This window comes from Pseudophryne corroboree, chromosome 8 (assembly GCF_028390025.1).
Source record: "Pseudophryne corroboree isolate aPseCor3 chromosome 8, aPseCor3.hap2, whole genome shotgun sequence".
Lineage (NCBI taxonomy): Eukaryota > Metazoa > Chordata > Amphibia > Anura > Myobatrachidae > Pseudophryne > Pseudophryne corroboree.
In genome coordinates this window covers 351868990-351889875 of record NC_086451.1, presented here as the reverse complement: position 1 = coordinate 351889875, position 20886 = coordinate 351868990, and the positions used below count along the sequence as shown (strand labels likewise).

The following is a 20886-nucleotide window of genomic DNA, read 5'->3' as shown; positions in this document are numbered from 1 at the left end:
AGCTGTATAGCGATGGTGCTCTGAAATCCTTTCAGCACTTAAAAGAGGAGTTTGGTCTCCCGAACTCTTACTTTTACAGATATCTACAGCTCCGGCACGCCTTACAGTCACAGTTCGGGGATTCTCCCCCGGCGCTCCTCCCCTTCCCCATCAAGACCTTTTTGTGTGCATTGGGTCGGGTCAAGGTGATCTCCTTCACCTACTCGTACCTTCTTGCAACAATACATGCAGACCCGCTCTCGACCCTTCGGGAACGCTGGGAGCATGATTTAGGCCCTATAGATGTGGAGGAGTGGGGGGTTGCGCTGGGGAACTCGAGCCAGGTCACCAAATCACTGCGGTTCCAACAAATTCAACTCTTTGTACTACACAGATCGTATATGACGCCGAGCAGGTTGGCCAGATTCGGGGCTGGTGGCGCTGCCACTTGTCCTAGATGTGGGACTGCTGGCGGATCATTCTTTCATCTAGTGTGGGAGTGTCCATCCTTGCAGGTGTTTTGGGCTGGGGTCGGGTCGATTCTGGAACATACGGGGGTACCGAGAGTCATGCTGACTCCGGGATTCTGCATTTTGGGGGTGGGAGGGCCTGATTCTGGGCCTCGGTGAGAGGGTTTGTATGCTCGTAACATTTGCGCCCTTGCTAAGGTATGCATAGCGCGGACATGGATGGCCCCACATGCTCCTACGATGACGGCATTTAAGGCCCTGGTGAATGACACCGTACTGAAAGATAGGTATGTCTATATGAAAAACAATGCTCTCTCTAAATACGGGAAAATATGGTCCTTCTGGATCAATTCTATATACTCCTCCCCTGCCCTCAAGCTTTGAGACATTTTGTGCCTTCATGATGGCCTGGTTATCTGGGATTTGTGTAAACGGCCTGGGTCCCTTCCCCCGTATTGGTATTTATATTATGCGGATTCTGTACCTCACCTCGTACGACTACGAGATTATAGGCTTGATGGTATTGATTTGTTTTATTCTGCTTAAGTTTTGTTTGTTTGTTTATTATTTATTATTTATTTTATTTTATTTATATTTTTTTGATAATTATAGTTACTTTAGGCATTTTTGTTCGGTGCACTAGGCCATGTCAGGCCTTATAGTTGGGGGGTAATTGAGCTAGTTTGGGGAGAAATTTGAAAATGTTTTACGTATGTGTTGACATTTATATTCAGACTTCAGAAAAACTGTTTTTGCGGGTTGCTATTTAGATAGCCTTATGTCTGCCGGTCATGCATAAACCTATGTGTATATGGTGTGGCGGGGCTATGTAAACTGTATATGTTAAATAATGTCACCCGGATCTTCCGGTATACACTGAAAAGTCTGTAATTCTTCCATTTTTGTTGAATAAAAATACTCTATTAAAAAAAAAAAATTGGTGTGAACAAATGTCATTGTTCCAGTTCCACCTCACCTAGAACACAAGGGTTATTACTCAAACCTGTTTGTGGTAACGAAACCGGACGGATCGGTAAGACCAATGTTAAACCTAAAGTCAATGAACCCCTACTTGCAGGAATTGAAATTCAAGATGGAGTCTGTGAGAGCGGTGATCTCAGGTCTGTAGGAGGGGGAATTCCTAGTATCCCTGGATATCAAGGATGCGTACCTTCACATTCCGATCTGGCTGCCTCACCAGGCTTATCTAAGATTTGCATTGCTGGACTGTCACTATCAGTTACAGACATTGCCATTTGGCCTCTCCACAGCTCCGAGGGTGTTCACCAAGGTCATGGCAGAGATGATGTTCCTCCTCCGCTTGCAGGGGGTGAACATAATTCCATATCTGGACGATCTCCTGATAAAAGCACCTTCCAGGGAGAGGCTGATGCAGAGTATTGCTCTCTCAACTCACCTTCTCCAAGATCATGGATGGATCCTGAACCTTCCAAAGTCACATTTGGAGCCGACAAGGAGACTGCCCTTCCTGGTGATGATACTCGACACGGAAGTGCAGAGGGTGTTTCTACCGGTAGAGAAAGCGTTGATCCAATCAATGATCCTTCTAACTACGGATGCAAGTCTCAGAGGTTGGGGAGCAGTCACCCAAGGCGAAAACTTACAGGGAAAGTGGTCAAGTCTGGAATCCATCCTTCCAATAAACATTCTGGAACTACGGGCTGTATACAACGCCCTTCTACAAGCGGTACATCTTCTGCGAGATCAAGCCATTCAGGTTCAGTAGGACAATGTCACTGCGGTGTCCTACATAAACAGGCAAGGCGGAATGAAGAGCAGAGCTGCAATGTCAGAGGTATCAAGAATCCTTCTCTGGGCAGAAAGGCAGGCGGTGGCGCTGTCGGCGATTTTCATTCCGGGAGTGGACATACAGGAGAATAGGGCCTCCACCCGGAGGTATTCGCAGAGGTAACAAGCCGATGGGGTGCACGTCAGGTAGACATGATGGCCTCTCGCCTCAACAAGAAGCTTCGGAGGTACTGTTCCAGGTCACGTGACCCACAAGCAGTGGCGGTGGACGACCTGGTAACTCTTGTGGGTGTTCCAGTCGGTGTATCTGTTCCCTCCACTTCTGCTCATCCCAAAGATTCTCAAACTAATAAAAAGAACAAGGGTTCAGGTGCTCCGGATTGGCCAAGACGGGCTTGGTACGCAGATCTTCTGGAATTGCTGCTGGAGGATCCAAGGCCTCTTCCTCTTCGCAAAGACCTTCTGCAACAGGGGCTGTTCGCTTATCAAGACTTACCACGGCTACATTTGACGGCATGGAGGTTGAACGCCAGATTTTAGCTCGGAAGGGCATTCCAAACAAAGTCATTCCTACTCTGATCCAGGCTTGGAAGGGAGCAACGTCTAAGTATTACCATCGGATTTGGAAAAAGTATGTGTCTTGGTGTGAATCTAAGAAGTTTCCTACGGTGGAGTTTCAACTAGGACGGTTTCTCCTCTTTCTGCAAGCAGGTGTGGATGTGGGTCTACACTTGGGCTCCATAATGGTCCAGATTTCAGCCTTGTCCATTTTCTTCCAGAAACAATTGGCTGCTCTCCCTGAGGTTCAGACATTCTTGAAAGGGATTTTGCACATCCAACCACCCATTGTGCCTCCTACGGCACCTTGGGATCTTAATGTGGTGTTGCAGTTCCTGCAATCGGATTGGTTCAAACCTTTACAGGAGGTGGACGTAAAGTTTCTTACTTGGAAGGCTGTCACACTGTTGGCATTGGCATCTGCTCGACGTGTGTCAGAATTAGGGGCATTGTCGCACAAGAGCCCCTACTTGATTTTCCATGAGGATGGAGCTGAGCTTAGAACGCATCAGCAATTTTTTCCAAAGGTTGTGTCGGCCTTTCATATCAACCAGCCTATTGTGGTACCAGTGGCTACTGACACCTCAATTACCTCAAAGGCCTTGGATGTTGTGAGGGCTTTGAAGATTTATGTGAAGAGAACTTCTCGTCACAGGAAGTCGGACGCACTATTTGTCCTTTATGATCCCAACAAGATTGGGTGTCCTGCTTCTAAGCAGACGATTTCTTGCTGGATCAGGCTTACTATCCAGCATGCTTATTCTACGGCAGGATTGCCGATTCCAAAATCTGTTCAGGCCCACTCTACTCGTAAAGTGGGTTCTTCCTGAGCAGCTGCCCGGGGTGTTTCGGCTTTACAGCTTTGTCGAGCAGCTACTTGGTCAGGGTCCAACACGTTTGTTAAGTTCTACAAGTTCGATACTTTGGCCACTGAGGACCTTACATTTGGTCAAGCTGTTCTGCAGGAACCTCAGCACTCTCCCTCCCTTACTGGGAGCTTTGGTACATCCCCATGGTACGAAAATGGACCCCAGCATCCTCTAGGACGTAAGAGAAAATAGGATTTTAATTACCTACCGGTAAATCCTTTTCTCGTAGTCAGTAGAGGATGCTAGGTACCCGCCCAGTGCTTCGTATTCCTTCATTGTTACTTGGTTAAGTATTGTTGGTTCAGTCGTTACTGAATCGTTTCAAGTTGGTTAGCTTGGCTTTCCTCTTTGTATGTGTGAGCTGGTGGGTATCTCACCACTATCTGTGTATTTCCTTCTCTCAAAGTATGTCCGTCTCCTCGGGCACAGTTTCTAGACTGAGTCTGGTAGGAGGGGCATAGCTGGAGGAGCCAGCCCACACTATTAAACTCTTTAAGTGCCCATGGCTCCTGGTGGACCCGTCTATACCCCATGGTACTAAAATGTACCTCAGCATCCTCTATGGACTACGAGAAAATAATTTACTGGTAGGTAATTAAAATTCTATTTTTAATACCTACAGGTAAATCCTTTTCTCGTCCATAAGGGATATTGGGAGCCCACCTCTGTGCGGTAACTTTCTGCAGGTTCTCTGTTATGTGTTCCTGTTCAGCTGTTGCTGTTTCTGTTGCCAGCCGTTGCTGGCCTGGTTATGTTATGGTGTGCTGGTGTGTAAATCTAACCACACTTATTTTTGTTATGTTTCTTCTCTCAAGTATGTCATTTCTCCTTCGGCACTGTTTACCATACTGCCTGTGGGAGGGGGCATAGAGGGGAGGAGCCAGCACACCAAGTTGAAGAAATTTAAAGTGCACTGACTGCTTTGGACCCGTCTATACCCATCGTACTAATCTGTCCCCAATATCCCTTTTGGACTACGAGAAAAGGATTTACCGGTAGGTATTAAAATCCTATTTTTAATGTTTTTTACACCCACCCACTATAAATTAGATAGTGTAGCTCAGCCTTCCCCTTTTCATCCTCTATGATTGATTAATGTTAGGTAGAGTGGAGTGGCTTTACAGCAGGAGAGCGGCAAACCCCTTTAAGGGAAAATTAGAAGACATCACTCCAAAAATGTGTCTTCCATATGCTGCATACACAGTAGAAAATGTGTAGGTTTGGCTGCAGTTTTACAGCACAACCAGTTGCTGTATGTCCATTCATTAAGTGCAATACAGAAGGCTGTTGGGTTTTTTTTGGTGGGGGGGCAAATATAAGGCGGGATGTAATGTAATGCGAGATGCTACCTGACCTCAAACGTTTTTTAAAGGGGCAGTCACTTACAACAACAAAAAACGCAGCTGAGTTTGGCCAGCATTCCCGCACAGCCGCCGATCTCGGGGGGGTTTGGTCCTTACACCCCGTTTATAATATCTTTTAAGTGGGATGTTTACCCTCAGATGAGAAATTCTATTTATATGTTTAATGGTAAGGCCTGGATTATTCAAGAATGATTGGTAGCACATTTCTGTGGTCGGCATATAAACAGTTAAGTGGAGTTTTAAGTAGTAATTGAATTTCAAAGCAGTAAAATGTTTCATGTGGCACATGCATCTGTAATATCTGCTCTTTTAATTAAAGTGCACATGCTTGATTTTGGGGAAAAAGCCTAAACTTTCCACAGTAAGCATTCAAAAGAATAGAATAGAAACCCCTGATTTGTCAAGTGTCTGTTTTTAAAACTGCCACAAAATCCACTCAAAAAAGGCTCGGACTGGCGAGGTTGCTGAAACAGCAGATAATTGAACGGATATTGACAGTTATATTGATTAGCAGCAATATTATCCATTTGGGCTATGAAGTATTAGTATTTTTCTCAAATCACCAGACACGACAAAAATATACAAACAAATAAAAATATAACACACAATTACACCACACTCTCCTCCATGCACAGGACTTATAAAACAACAGACTATAAGGAAACCACAAATAGACAATGGGGGTAATTCCAAGTTGATCGCAACAGGAAATTTTTTAGTAGCTGGTCAAAACCATGTGCACTGCAGGGGAGGCAGATATAACGTGCAGAGAGAGTTAGATTTGGGTGTGGCGTGTTCAATCTGCAATCTAATTTGCAGTGTAAAATAAAGCAGCCAGTATTTACCCTGCACAGAAACAAAATTACCCACCCAAATCTAACTCTTTCTGCACATGTTATATCTGCCTCCCCTGCAGTGCACATGGTTTTGCCCAATTGCTAAAAAAAATCCTGCTGCGATCAACTTGGAATTACCCCCAATATACAGAACAGGAAACAAGAAAACTCACCACAATTAGCAAATGCTTTCTCCTACTACGTTCTTACAACTTTCTCCTCAACTTAAACACCTCACAACCCCACAAAGTGACAGATGAAGTGGCCAGCTGTCTGTTTCTGTGATGTCAATTAAATAGTGCTTTCAATAAAATAGAAAAGCAACATAAAATGAATGTTAACAGAATAGCTCCAATCCACAGTGGTTTTAATAGAACATGCCACAACAGGTTGTGATTTGTATTCCGACTGGACATGAAAACTGCCCTTTAGTAAATGCTATCAATTAAGTATGAAAACTGCTGTCAATCTGCAGTGGGTTCTAGTGGGTTCTAACTGTACTGTAGTGCCTTCCACCCACACAGATACTAATGCGTCCTCATACACCTAGCCTCAATACGCCGTGCAGCTCAAGATGCCTGGCGTGAGTGAGCCACCAAGTCCTGTGCAACTCTGCTAACGTCAGGCATCTTTTTTGCCGAAAATGCGTCTTAGTCGCAATGCGACTAGGACACTCGAGGAGACTGTGCTGATTTAGAGACTATGGGGTCTATTCAATGCCTGTCGGATCTTCTCCGACGGAGAGGATCCGACATTTCAGAATTCAATTTGCGGGTATTTTCTCCCGTTTTCGACAATGCTGATCCGACTTTTTTTTAAGTTGAATCTGCATTGTCGGAAATGGCTGCAAATTCGACAAAATACGTGGATCTGTGGCTAATCCGCTAATCAAATCGGAAAAATGGCAACTCAGTTGAATAGGTTGAATTCTGATTCAACCTAAAAAAGTCGGAAACTGCCATCTTTCCGACTTGACGGCAATCACGACTGGAATTGAATAGACCCCTAAGTCACACACAATATACAAGTGTCATATATCTCATTAATCTCGTTGTGCATCCTAGTCACATTTTCTGCAAAAAAGAAGATAAAAAGACACTCAACACTAGAAGATTCTTGCCAAGAGGGGTTATTTGGTGTAACTGCATGATGTGTGAGGACATATCTGTATATGTTTCCCAGCTTGTGGTAGCAGCAGGGTGGGTATGTCGGAGCAGTTGTAGTATTCCTTATTTCCTGTGTTACCCCCACTATGTGCTGTCTTGTTTATAGTGATGTCCGTTAACCCCTTTGGTGCTATGCACAGAAATCTTCCAGGCTAGACAGCGCTGGCTACCCCGGTAGATTTCCATGCATACTACCTCCTGATTCCCAGGGGACAGCCATGCAGCGTGTACGGCGCCCGGGAATCAGCATACTCCATTATGGAGTTTAGCCCACCCCCCGGACTACTATGCGCGGGGGGGCGGGCTTAGCTGTAAAATGGCTTATGCTGATTCCCAGGCGCCGCAAGGCAGCCGGGAATCAGCGCTGGGGCTGACGATCCCCGCAGGCGATTGCCAGGCGATAACCTCCCGCTCCCACTCCAATTTAAAAATACATTCCACAGGGTGTTTTTTTAAATTGAAAACTCACCACTGAAGGGTTTCAATGGTATAATATGTAGCCCGAAACCAAGAACCTACAGTACTATTGGACAGTGCTGGAACTTCAGCATTGCTTTAACTGTTAGTGAACTGTTGTGGCTAAGGTGCTAGGGAGACGTGGATACAGTCTCTACAGCTATATTATGGCTAAAAGCTACTGTATAAAGTTCCCCAGTAAAGGCACAATAACATTACTGTGTTCTAGCTGTAAACCATAGCCCTCATTCCGAGTTGATCGCTCGCTGTCGATTTTCGCAGCGCAGCGATCAGGTGGAAAAATACCAATTCTGCGCATGCGCATGGTACGCAGCGCGCATGCGCTAAGTACTTTCACACAAAACTTTGTAGTTTTACACAAGCTCAAGCAACGCTTTTCAGCCGCTCGATCGTTGTTTGATTGACAGGAAGTGGGTGTTTCTGGGCGGCAACTCAGCGTTTTCAGAGAGTGTGCTAAAAAACGCAGGCGTGCCAGGTAAAAACGCAGGAGTGGCTGGAGAATCGGGGGAGTGGCTGGCCGAACGCAGGGCCTGTTTATGACGTCAAACCAGGAACTAAACAGACTGCAGTCATCGCAAGCTAGGAGTAAGTCTTGAGCCACTCTGAAACTGCATGAAATTTTTCAGTTGCAGAACTGCTAACCTTTCGATCGCACTTCTGCTAAGCTAAGATACACTCCCTGAGGGCGGCGGCCTAGCGTTTGCACTGCTGCTAAAAGCAGCTAGCGAGCGATCAACTCGGAATGAGGGCCAATATGTGGAAGCTCAGTGCTCACATTGCCATCTTTTAAATATTTTTTTTTCCTGAGAATTGCATCAAACCGTGCATTGGGCACGTTACTGCAACCAGAGCTTAGTTGCAGACACCAACCAAAATTACCCAATTTGCACCATCTCACTAAAGTCTGGCATGCTACAGTATATGCCTCCAGATGAGAACTAATTACAAAATTGAGTACAATATACTGTAGGTTACATTGTGGGTTACACAGTTATTATAAGAAAATATTTAGTGTCTGTACAAAACAAATCTTTTTTTCTGCTGCGGGGTACACTGGGCTCCACAGGGAATAACATTGCGGTGTAGAGTAGGATCTTCATCCGAGGCACCAACAGGCTAAAAGCTTTGACTGTTCCCAGAAAGCATAGTGCCGCCTCCTCTATAACCCCGCCTCCGTGCACAGGAGCTCAGTTTTGTAGTTGATGCCATGCAATGCAGGCATACAACAGGTAGGGCTGCTCCAGCAGCCCTCAGAAGAGCTTTTTTAAGTGAAATCTGAAGACTTCAAGGGCTGCGGCAGAGACACTGTGTGTGTGTTAGATGTCAGTCAGACATCTCCTGCTGCAGCTCCATTACCTCCCCCAGCGGCGCTGTATACTCCCGCGCCCTGGTTGCCGGGTACTTACAGCGGAGGCTCCGGTGTGCTCCAGTCAGTCACACACCCCGCCGCAGCTCTCCAGGATCGCGTGTCCGCACTTCGGGAGGAGGTAAGAGGGTCCCCCAGGCGGTACCCGCTGGAAACCGCGATCCAGCGCGGCCGGTGGGAGGCGGGCCCCGCACGCTGGTGTGGACACTGTGGTAGTACAGGGACCCCACTAGACCACCAGGGCAAGGGCACAGGTCGGTTTTACTAAAAACCGTTTATTACATAGCCCGCAGTACCCGGTGGTGAAGCCCAGTAAGGGGATAAGGCTTTGACCTGTAGCCCCTCACCCAGCCCCAGGGCGCCATTTAGAGTAAATGTTCCCGCCCTGGAGCTGCATCTCTCTCTCTTCCTCACTCCCTGTCAGCGTTTGGGTGCCATTAGGACAAGCTGAGCTGATCCTGGGACTGTTTGGGCAAATCCTCCTCTGTGAAGCCGCCTGCATGTCAGCGCTGTGCATTTTACAGGACACTTAAGTATTCTACATATCTGCTGACAGTGTTAGTTAAGAAATAGTGCATTTAGTCAGGGTTATTTAGTACAAGTACCCTGTGATATACATCCAGTCTTTACTGTGCATTGTTATATCTACTGATTATATAGATTTTCTTAGTACTACTTTGTATTGCTAATCCAGTGCAGTTTTATTGCATGTCATAATTTCTGCATTGTACATGTGACTCTGTGTGTGTGCATATAGCTGCTGCTTTCCATTTCGTGTATCTCACTCAGATTGCTATCCCTATATTCTGTAACCTGAGGGGGCTAAGTGCGTCAGGGTTATTGTTTAATATAGGTGTTTCACAGGATATACTTACTGTGTATTTCTCTGACGTCCTAGTGGATGCTGGGAACTCCGTAAGGACCATGGGGAATAGCGGCTCCGCAGGAGACTGGGCACAAAAAGTAAAAGCTTTAGACTAGCTGGTGTGCACTGGCTCCTCCCCCTATGACCCTCCTCCAAGCCTCAGTTAGATTTTTGTGCCCGAACCAGAAGGGTGCAAGCTAGGTGGCTCTCCTGAGCTGCTTAGAAGTAAAAGTTTAAATAGGTTTTTTATTTTCAGTGAGTCCTGCTGGCAACAGGCTCACTGCATCGTGGGACTAAGGGGAGAAGAAGCGAACTCACCTGACTGCAGAGTGGATTGGGCTTCTTGGCTACTGGACATTAGCTCCAGAGGGACGATCACAGGTTCAGCCTGGATGGGTCCCGGAGCCGCGCCGCCGGCCCCCTTACAGAGCCAGAAGAGCGAAGAGGTCCGGAGAAAGCGGCGGCAGAAGACGTTCCTGTCTTCAAATAAGGTAGCGCACAGCACTGCAGCTGTGCGCCATTGCTCTCAGCACACTTCACACTCCGGTCACTGAGGGTGCAGGGCGCTGGGGGGGAGCGCCCTGAGACGCAATAAAAACGATATAAAAACCTTATATGGCTAAAAAAAATGCATCACATATAGCTCCTGGGCTATATGGATGCATTTATCCCCTGCCAGTTTCCTGAAAAAAGCGGGAGAAAAGGCCGCCGTGAAGGGGGCGGAGCCTTTCTCCTCAGCACACAAGCGCCATTTTCTTTCACAGCTCCGCTGGAAGGACGGCTCCCTGACTCTCCCCTGCAGTCCTGCACTACAGAAACAGGGTAAAACAGAGAGGGGGGCACTATTGGCAGCTAATATATAAATACAGCAGCTATAACAGGGAGTAACACTTATATAAGGTTATCCCTGTATATATATAGCGCTCTGGTGTGTGCTGGCAAACTCTCCCTCTGTCTCCCCAAAGGGCTAGTGGGGTCCTGTCCTCTATCAGAGCATTCCCTGTGTGTGTGCTGGGTGTCGGTACGATTGTGTCGACATGTATGAGGAGGAAAATGATGTGGAAGCAGAGCAATTGCCTGTGTTAGTGATGTCACCCCCTAGGGAGTCGACACCTGACTGGATGGTAGTAATTAAAGAATTACGTGACAATGTCAGCACTTTGCAAAAAACTGTTGACGACATGAGACAGCCGACAAATCAATTAGTGCCTGTTCAGGCGTCTCAGACACCGTCAGGGGCGCTAAAACGCCCGTTACCTCAGATGGTCGACACAGACCCTGACACGGATACTGAATCCAGTGTCGACGGTGACGAGACAAACGTAATGTCCAGTAGGGCCACACGTTACATGATCACGGCAATGAAGGAGGCATTGAACATTTCTGACACTACAAGTACCACAAAAAAGGGTATTATGTGGGGTGTGAAAAAACTACCAGTGGTTTTTCCTGAGTCAGATGAATTAAATGAGGTGTGTGATAAAGCGTGGGTTTCCCCCGATAAAAAACTGCTGATTTCTAATAAATTATTGGCACTATACCCTTTCCCGCCAGAGGTTAGGGCACGTTGGGAAACACCCCCTAGGGTAGATAAGGCGCTCACACGCTTATCAAAACAAGTGGCGTTACCGTCTCCTGATACGGCCGCTCTCAAGGAACCAGCTGATAGAAGGCTGGAAAATATCTTAAAAGGTATATACACACATACCGGTGTTATACTGCGACCAGCGATAGCCTCAGCCTGGATGTGCAGCGCTGGAGTGGCTTGGTCGGATTCCCTGACTGAAAATATTGATACCCTGGATAGGGACAGTATATTATTAACTATAGAGCATTTAAAGGATGCATTACTATATATGCGAGATGCACAGAGGGATATTTGCACCCTGGCATCTAGAGTAATTGCGATGTCCATTTCTGCCAGAAGAACGTTATGGACGCGACAGTGGTCAGGTGATGCGGATTCCAAACGACATATGGAAGTATTGCCGTATAAAGGGGAGGAGTTATTTGGGGTCGGTCTATCGGACCTGGTGGCCACAGCAACGGCTGGAAAATCCACCTTTCTCTATCGTCCTAGTGGATGCTGGGGTTCCTGAAAGGACCATGGGGGAATAGCGGCTCCGCAGGAGACAGGGCACAAAAGTAAAGCTTTCCGATCAGGTGGTGTGCACTGGCTCCTCCCCCTATGACCCTCCTCCAAGCCAGTTAGATTTTTGTGCCCGGCCGAGAAGGGTGCAATCTAGGTGGCTCTCCTAAAGAGCTGCTTAGAAAAGTTTAGCTTAGGTTTTTTATTTTACAGTGAGTCCTGCTGGCAACAGGATCACTGCAACGAGGGACTTAGGGGAGAAGAAGTGAACTCACCTGCGTGCAGGATGGATTGGCTTCTTGGCTACTGGACATCAGCTCCAGAGGGACGATCACAGGTACAGCCTGGATGGTCACCGGAGCCTTGCCGCCGGCCCCCTTGCAGATGCTGAAGTAAGAAGAGGTCCAGAATCGGCGGCAGAAGACTCCTCAGTCTTCTAAAGGTAGCGCACAGCACTGCAGCTGTGCGCCATTTTCCTCTCAGCACACTTCACACGGCAGTCACTGAGGGTGCAGGGCGCTGGGAGGGGGGCGCCCTGGGAGGCAAATGAATACCTATTTTGGCTAAAAATACCTCACATATAGCCTCCGGAGGCTATATGGAGATATTTAACCCCTGCCAGAATCCGTTAAGAGCGGGAGACGAGGCCGCCGAAAAAGGGGCGGGGCCTATCTCCTCAGCACACAGCGCCATTTTCCCTCACAGAAAGGCTGGAGGGAAGGCTCCCAGGCTCTCCCCTGCACTGCACTACAGAAACAGGGTTAAAACAGTGAGGGGGGGCACTAATTTGGCGTTAGAAATATATAAAAAAGATGCTATAAGGGAAAACACTTATATAAGGTTGTCCCTATATAATTATAGCGTTTTTGGTGTGTGCTGGTAAACTCTCCCTCTGTCTCTCCAAAGGGCTAGTGGGTCCTGTCCTCTATCAGAGCATTCCCTGTGTGTGTGCTGTGTGTCGGTACGTGTGTGTCGACATGTATGAGGACGATGTTGGTGAGGAGGCGGAGCAATTGCCTGTAATGGTGATGTCACTCTCTAGGGAGTCGACACCGGAATGGATGGCTTATTTAGGGAATTACGTGATAATGTCGGCCGACAAACAATTAGTCTCACAAACGTGAGACGGCCGACAAACAATTAGTACCGGTCCAGACGTCTCAAAAACACAGTCAGGGGTTTTAAAACGCCCGTTTACTTTAGTCGGTCGACACAGACACAGACAGGGACACTGAATCCAGTGTCGACGGTGAATAAACAAACGTATTCCTTATTAGGGCCACACGTTAAAGGCAATGAAGGAGGTGTTTCATATTTCTGATACTACAAGTACCACAAAAGAGGGTATTATGTGGGATGTGAAAAAACTACCGTAGTTTTTCCTGAATCAGATAAATTAAATAAAGTGTGTGATGATGCGTGGGTTCCCCCCGATAGAAAATTATGGGCGGTATACCCTTTCCCGCCAGAAGTTAGGGCGCGTTGGGAAACACCCCTTAGGGTGGATAAGGCGCTCACACGCTTATCAAAACAAGTGGCGGTACCGTCTATAGATAGGGCCGTCCTCAAGGACCAGCTGACAGGAGGCTGGAAAATATCATAAAAAGTATATACACACATACTGGTGTTATACTGCGACCAGCGATCGCCTCAGCCTGGATGTGCAGAGCTGGGGTGGCTTGGTCGGATTCCCTGACTAAAAATATTGATAACCTTGACAGGGACAGTATTTTATTGACTATAGAGCATTTAAAGGATGCATTTCTATATATGCGAGATGCACAGAGGGATATTTGCACTCTGGCATCAAGAGTAAATGCGATGTCCAGATCTGCCAGAAGATGTTATGGACACGACAGTGGTCAGGTGATGCAGATTCCAAACGGCACAAAGGTGTATTGCCGTATAAAGGAAGAGGAGTTATTTGGGGTCGGTCCATCGGACCTGGTGGCCACGGCAACTGCTGGAAAATCCGCCGTTTTTACCCTAAGTCACATCTCTGCAGAAAAAGACACCGTCTTTTCAGCCTCAGTCCTTTCGTCCCTATAAGATCATATCTGCCCAGGGATAGAGGAAAGGGAAGAAGACTGCAGCAGGCAGCCCATTCCCAGGAACAGAAGCGTTCCACCGCTTCTGACAAGTTCTCAGCATGGCGCTGAGACCGTACAGGACCCCTGGATCCTACAAGTAGTATCCCAGGGGTACAGATTGGAATGTCGAGACGTTTCCCCTTCGCAGGCTCCTGAAGTCTGCTTTACCAAGGTCTCCCTCCGACAAGGAGGCAGTATGGGAAAAAATTCACAAGCTGTATTCCCAGCAGGTGATAATTAAATTACCCCTCCTACTACAAGAAAAGGGGTATTATTCCACACTATATTGTGGTACTGAAGCCAGAAGGCTAGGTGAGACTTATTCTAAAAAAATTTTTGAACACTTACAAAGGTTCAAATCAAGATGGAGTCACTCAGAGCAGTGATAACGAACCAGGAAGAAGGGGACTATATAGTGTCCCGGGACATCAGGGATGCTTACCTCTATGTCCCAAATTTGCCCTTCTCACTAAGGGTACCTCAGGTTCGTGGTGCAGAACTGTCATTATCAGTTTCAGACGCTGCCGTTTGGATTGTCCACGGCACCCCGGGTCTTTACCAAGGTAATGGCCGAAATGATGATTCTTCTTCGAAGAAAAGGCGTCTTAATTATCCCTTACTTGGACGATCTCCTGATAAGGGCATAGTCCAGGGAACAGTTGGAGGTCGGAGTAGCACTATCTCGGATACTGCTACAACAGCACGGGTGGATTCTAAATATTCCAAAATCGCAGCTGATCCCGACGACACGTCTGCTGTGCCTAGGGATGATTCTGGACACAGTCCAGAAAAAGGTGTTTCTCCCGGAAGAGAAAGCCAGGGAGTTATCCGAGCTAGTCAGGAACCTCCTAAAAACAGTGCATCATTGCACAAGGGTCCTGGTAAAAATGGTGGCTTCCTACGAAGCAATTCCATTCGGCAGATTTCACGCAAGAACTTTTCAGTGGGATCTGCTGGACAAATGGTCCGGATCGCATCTTCAGATGCATCAGCGGATAACCCTATATCCAAGGACAAGGGTGTCTCTCCTGTGGTGGTTATAGAGTGCTCATCTTCTAGAGGGCCGCAGATTCGGCATTCAGGATTGGATGCTGGTGACCACGGAGCCCAGCCCGAGAGGCTGGGGAGCAGTCACACAAGGAAAAAATTTCCAGGGAGTGTGATCAAGTCTGGAGACTTTTCTCCACATAAATATACTGGAGCTAAGGGTAAATTTATAATGCTCTAAGCTTAGCAAGACCTCTGCTTCAAGGTCAGCCGGTATTGATCCAGTGGGAAAAACATCACGGCAGTCGCCCACGTAAACAGACAGGGCGACACAAGAAGCAGGAGGGCAATGGCAAAAACTGCAAGGACTTTTCGCTGGGCGGAAAATCATGTGATAGCACTGTCAGCAGTGTTTCATCCCGGGAATGGAAACTGGGAAGCAGACTTCCTCAGCAGGCACGACCTCCACCCGGGAGAGTGGAAACTTCATCGGGAAGTTTTTTCCACATGATTGTAAACCGTTGGGAAATACCAAAGGTGGACATGATGGCGTCCCGTCTGAACAAAAAACGGGACAGGTATTGCGCCAGGTCAAGAGACCCTCAGGCAATAGCTGTGGACGTTCTGGTAACACCGTGGGTGTACCAGTCGGTGTATGTGTTCCCTCCTCTGCTTCTCATACCTAAGGTGCTGAGAATTATAAGACGTAGAGGAGTAAGAACTATACTCATGGCTCCGGATTGGCCAAGAAGGACTTGGTACCCGGAACTTCAAGAGATGCTTACAGAGGTCTTATGGCCTCTGCCGCTAAGAAGGGACTTGCTTCAGCAAGTACCATGTCTGTTCCAAGACTTACCGCAGCTGCGTTTGTCGGCATGGCGGTGGAAAGCCGGATCCTAAGGGAAAAAGGCATTCCGGAAGAGGTCATTCCTACCCTGGTCAAAGCCAGAAAGGAGGTGACCGCACAACATTATCACCACATGTGGCGAAAATATGTTGCGTGGTGTGAGGCCAGGATGGCCCCACAAAGAAATTTCAACTCGGTCGTTTCCTGCATTTCCTGCAAACAGGAGTGTCTATGGGCCTCAAATTGGGGTCCATTAAGGTTCAAATTTCGGCCCTGTCGATTTTCTTCCAGAAAGAATTGGCTTCAGTTCCTGAAGTCCAGAAGTTTGTCAAGGGAGTATTGCATATACAACCCCCTTTTGTGCCTCCAGTGGCACTGTGGGATCTCAACGTAGTTCTGGGATTCCTCAAATCACATTGGTTTAAAACCAGTCAAATCTGTGGATTTGAAGCATCTCACATGAAAAGTGACCATGCTCTTGGCCCTGGCCTGGACCAGGCGAGTGTCAAATTGGTGGTTTTTTCTCAAAAAAGCCCATATCTGTTTGTCCATTCGGACAGGGCAGAGCTGCGGACTCGTCCCCAGTTCTCTCCCTAAGGTGGTGTCAGTGTTTCACCTGAACCAGCTTATTGTGGTGCCTTGCACCTACTAGGGACTTGGAGGACTCCAAGTTTCTAGATGTTGTCAGGGCCCTGAAAATATGTTCCAGGACGGCTGGAGTCAGGAAAACTGACTTGCTGTTATCCTGTATGCACCCAACAAACTGGGTGCTCTTGCTTCTAAGCAGACTATTGCTAGTTGGATGTGTAATACAATTCAGCTTGCACATTCTGTGGCAGGCCTGCCACAGCCAAAATATGTAAATGCCCATTCCACAAGGAAGGTGGGCTCATCTTGGGCGGCTGCCCGAGGGGTCTCGGCTTTACAACTTTGCCGAGCAGCTACTTGGTCAGGGGCAAACACGTTTGCTAAATTCTACAAATTTGATACCCTGGCTAAGGAGGACCTGGAGTTCTCTCATTCGGTGCTGCAGAGTCATCCGCACTCTCCCGCCCGTTTGGGAGCTTTGGTATAATCCCCATGGTCCTTTCAGGAACCCCAGCATCCACTAGGACGATAGAGAAAATAAGAATTTACTTACCGATAATTCTATTTCTCGGAGTCCGTAGTGGATGCTGGGCGCCCATCCCAAGTGCGGATTATCTGCAATACTTGTACATAGTTACAAAAATCGGGTTATTATTGTTGTGAGCCATCTTTTCAGAGGCTCCGCTGTTATCATACTGTTAACTGGGTTTAGATCACAAGTTGTACGGTGTGATTGGTGTGGCTGGTATGAGTCTTACCCGGGATTCAAAATTCCTCCCTTATTGTGTACGCTCGTCCGGGCACAGTACCTAACTGGCTTGGAGGAGGGTCATAGGGGGAGGAGCCAGTGCACACCACCTGATCGGAAAGCTTTACTTTTGTGCCCTGTCTCCTGCGGAGCCGCTATTCCCCCATGGTCCTTTCAGGAACCCCAGCATCCACTACGGACTCCGAGAAATAGAATTATCGGTAAGTAAATTCTTATTTTTTACCCCAGGTCACCTCTCAGCAGAAAAAGACACCGTCTTTTCAAACCCAGTCCTTTCGTCCCTATAAGGGCAAGAGGGAAAAAGGCCGCTCGTTCCTGCCCCGGGGCAGAGGAAGGGGAAAAAGACTGCACCATGCAGCCTCTTCCCAGGAGCAGAAGCCCTCCCCCGCTTCTGCCAAGTCCTCAGCATGACGCTGGGGCTCTGCAAGCAGACTCGGGCACAGTGGGGGGCCGTCTCAAGAATTTCAGCGCGCAGTGGGCTCACTCGCAAGTGGACCCCTGGATCCTGCAGGTAGTATCACAGGGGTACAAATTGGAATTCGAGACGTCTCCCCCTCGCCGGTTCCTGAAGTCTGCTCTACCAACGTCTCCCTCCAGGGAGGCAGTATTGGAAGCTATTCACAAGCTGTATTCCCAGCAGGTGATAATCAAGGTACCCCTCCTACAACAAGGGAAGGGGTATTATTCCACGCTGTTTGTGGTACCGAAGCCGGACGGCTCGGTGAGACCAATTTTAAATCTAAAATCTTTGAACACTTACATAAAAAGGTTCAAATTCAAGATGGAGTCACTCAGAGCAGTGATAGCGAACCTGGAAGAAGGGGACTATATGGTATCTCTAGACATCAAGGATGCTTATCTCCATGTCCCAATCTACCCTTCTCACCAAGGGTACCTCAGGTTTGTGATACAAAACTGTCATTATCAGTTTCAGATGCTGCCGTTTGGATTGTCCACGGCACCACGGGTCTTTACCAAGGTAATGGCCGAAATGATGATTCTTCTTCGAAGAAAAGGCGTCTTAATTATCCCTTACTTGGACGATCTCCTGATAAGGGCAAGGTCCAGGGATCAGTTAGAGGTCGGAGTAGCACTATCTCAGGTAGTGCTACGTCAGCACGGGTGGATTCTAAATATCCCAAAATCACAGCTGATTCCGACAACACGTCTACTGTTCCTAGGGATGATTCTGGACACAGTCCAGAAAAAGGTGTTTCTCCCGGAGGAGAAGGCCAGGGAGTTATCCGAGCTAGTCAGGAACCTCCTAAAACCAGGACAAGTGTCAGTGCATCAGTGCACGAGAGTCCTGGGAAAAATGGTGGCTTCTTACGAAGCGATTCCATTCGGAAGATTCCATGCAAGAACTTTTCAGTGGGATCTGCTGGACAAATGGTCCGGATCGCATCTTCAGATGCATCAGCGGATAACCCTATCTCCAAGTACAAGGGTATCTCTCCTGTGGTGGTTACAGAAGGCTCATCTTCTAGAGGGCCGCAGATTCGGCATTCAGGATTGGATGCTGGTAACCACGGATGCCAGCCTGAGAGGCTGGGGAGCAGTCACACAGGGAAGAAATTTCCAGGGCTTGTGGTCAAGCATGGAAACGTCTCTTCACATAAATATCCTAGAGCTAAGGGCCATTTACAATGCCCTAAGTCAAGCAAGGCCTCTGCTTCAGGGTCAACCGGTATTGATCCAGTCGGACAACATCACGGCTGTCGCCCACGTAAACAGACAGGGCGGCACAAGAAGCAGGAGGGCAATGGCAGAAGCTGCAATCATGTGATAGCACTGTCAGCAGTGTTCATTCCGGGAGTGGACAACTGGGAAGCAGACTTCCTCAGCAGACACGACCTCCACCCGGGGGAGTGGGGACTTCATCCAGAAGTCTTCCAAGTGATTGTAAACCGTTGGGAAAAACCAAAGGTGGACATGATGGCGTCCCGTCTCAACAAGAAACTGGACAGATATTGCGCCAGGTCAAGGGACCCTCAGGCAATAGCGGTGGACGCTCTGGTAACTCCGTGGGTGTTCCAGTCGGTATATGTGTTCCCTCCTCTTCCTCTCATACCAAAAGTACTGAGAATCATAAGAAGGAGAGGAGTAAGAACGATACTCGTGGCTCCGGATTGGCCAAGAAGAAGAGCTGCAAGAGATGCTCACGGAGGACCCGTGGCCTCTACCTCTAAGGAAGGACCTGCTCCAGCAGGGACCTTGTCTGTTCCAAGACTTACCGCGGCTGCGTTTGACGGCATGGCGGTTGAACGCCGGATCCTGAAGGAAAAAGGCATTCCAGATGAAGTCATCCCTACCCTGATCAAGGCCAGGAAGGATGTAACTGCAAAACATTATCATCGCATTTGGCGAAAATATGTTGCGTGGTGTGAGGCCAAGAAGGCCCCTACGGAGGAATTTCAACTGGGTCGTTTCCTACATTTCCTGCAAGCAGGATTGTCTATGGGCCTAAAATTAGGATCCATTAAGGTTCAAATTTCGGCCCTGTCGATCTTCTTCCAAAAAGAACTGGCTTCAGTGCCTGAAGTTCAGACGTTTGTCAAAGGGGTACTGCATATACAGCCTCCTTTTGTGCCTCCAGTGGCACCTTGGGATCTCAATGTAGTTTTAGGGTTCCTAAAATCACATTGGTTTGAACCACTTGCCACAGTGGATTTGAAATATCTCACATGGAAAGTGGTAATGCTGTTGGCCCTGGCTTCAGCCAGGCGCGTATCAGAATTGGCGGCTTTATCCTATAAAAGCCCTTACCTGATATTTCATTCGGATAGGGCGGAATTGAGGACTCGTCCTCAATTTCTCCCTAAGGTGGTTTCAGCGTTTCACATGAATCAACCTATTGTGGTACCTGTGGCTACTAGGGACTTGGAGGACTCCAAGTTGCTGGACGTAGTCAGGGCCCTGAAAATATATGTTTCCAGGACGGCTGGAGTCAGAAAATCTGACTCGCTGTTTATACTGTATGCACCCAACAAGCTGGGTGCTCCTGCTTCTAAGCAGACGATTGCTCGTTGGATTTGTAGTACAATTCAACTTGCACATTCTGTGGCAGGCCTGCCACAGCCAAAATCTGTAAAAGCCCATTCCACAAGGAAGGTGGGCTCATCTTGGGCGGCTGCCCGAGGGGTCTCGGCTTTACAACTTTGCCGAGCAGCTACTTGGTCAGGGGCAAACATGTTTGCTAAATTCTACAAATTTGATACCCTGGCTGAGGAGGACCTGGAGTTCTCTCATTCGGTGCTGCAGAGTCATCCGCACTCTCCCGCCCGTTTGCGAGCTTTGGTATAATCCCCATGGTCCTTACGGAGTTCCCAGCATCCACTAGGACGTCAGAGAAAATAAGAATTTACTTACCGATAATTCTATTTCTCATAGTCCGTAGTGGATGCTGGGCGCCCATCCCAAGTGCGGATTGTCTGCAATACTTGTATATAGTTATTGTTACAAACAAATCGGGTTGTTTATTGTTGGAAGCCATCTTTTCAGAGGCTCCTACGGTTATCATACTGTTAACTGGGTTCAGATCACGAGTTGTACGGTGTGATTGGTGTGGCTGGTATGAGTCTTACCCGGGATTCAAGATCCTTCCTTATTATGTACGCTCGTCCGGGCACAGTATCTTAACTGAGGCTTGGAGGAGGGTCATAGGGGGAGGAGCCAGTGCACACCAGCTAGTCTAAAGCTTTTACTTTTTGTGCCCAGTCTCCTGCGGAGCCGCTATTCCCCATGGTCCTTACGGAGTTCCCAGCATCCACTACGGACTATGAGAAATAGAATTATC

The 20886-nt window shown here is 47.8% G+C and overlaps 1 protein-coding gene across 2 annotated transcripts in view; it reads left to right on the top strand.

The window, feature by feature from the left end:
* DOCK11 (dedicator of cytokinesis 11) overlaps positions 1–20886 on the top strand; it is a 981167-nt gene that overhangs the window by 863372 nt on the left and 96909 nt on the right. The window lies entirely within an intron of this gene.